Raw genomic sequence first — 645 nt, forward strand, 5'->3', positions numbered from 1 at the left:
GTAGAGGAAGAAGAGGATAAAAAAAGAAGAGGAAGAAGAAAAAAAGAGTACTTCTCCTCTCTTTTTCCTTCTTCTTCCTCTTTTTTTTATCGGGAACGAGGGTCACCGAGGGGTCGAGGGTCGAGAGGGTGTCAACGGTCGCCAAGGGGTCGAGGGTCGAGAGGGGGTCTAGGGTCGCCGAGGGGTCGAGGGGTCGAGGGTCGTCGAACATTAGAGGATGAAGAGAACAAAAAAAGAAGAGGAAGAAGAAAAAAAAGAGGAGAATAAAGAATAGAGGAGTTCTTCTCCTCTATTCTTTCTTCTCCTCTTTTTTTTCTTCTTCTTCCTTCTTTTATTGGGAACGAGGTTCATCGAGGGTCGCTGAGCGGTAGAGGAAGAAGATGATAAAAAAAGAAGAGGAAGAAAAAAAAGAGGAGTAAAAGATGAGTTCTTCTCCTCTATTATTTCTTCTCCTCTTTTTTCTTTTTCTTCCTCTTTTTTGATCGGGAACGAGGGTCGTTGAGGGTCGCCGAGGGGTCGAGGGTCAAGAGGGGGTCGAGGGTCGCCGAGGGGTCGAGGGTCGAGTGGGGTTCTAGGGTCGCCGAGGGGTCGAGGGTCGTCGAACATGAGAGGATGAAGAGGATAAAAAAAGAAGAGGAAGAAGAA

The sequence above is a fragment of the Triticum dicoccoides genome, chromosome 7A, assembly GCF_002162155.2.
Source record: "Triticum dicoccoides isolate Atlit2015 ecotype Zavitan chromosome 7A, WEW_v2.0, whole genome shotgun sequence".
Lineage (NCBI taxonomy): Eukaryota > Viridiplantae > Streptophyta > Magnoliopsida > Poales > Poaceae > Triticum > Triticum dicoccoides.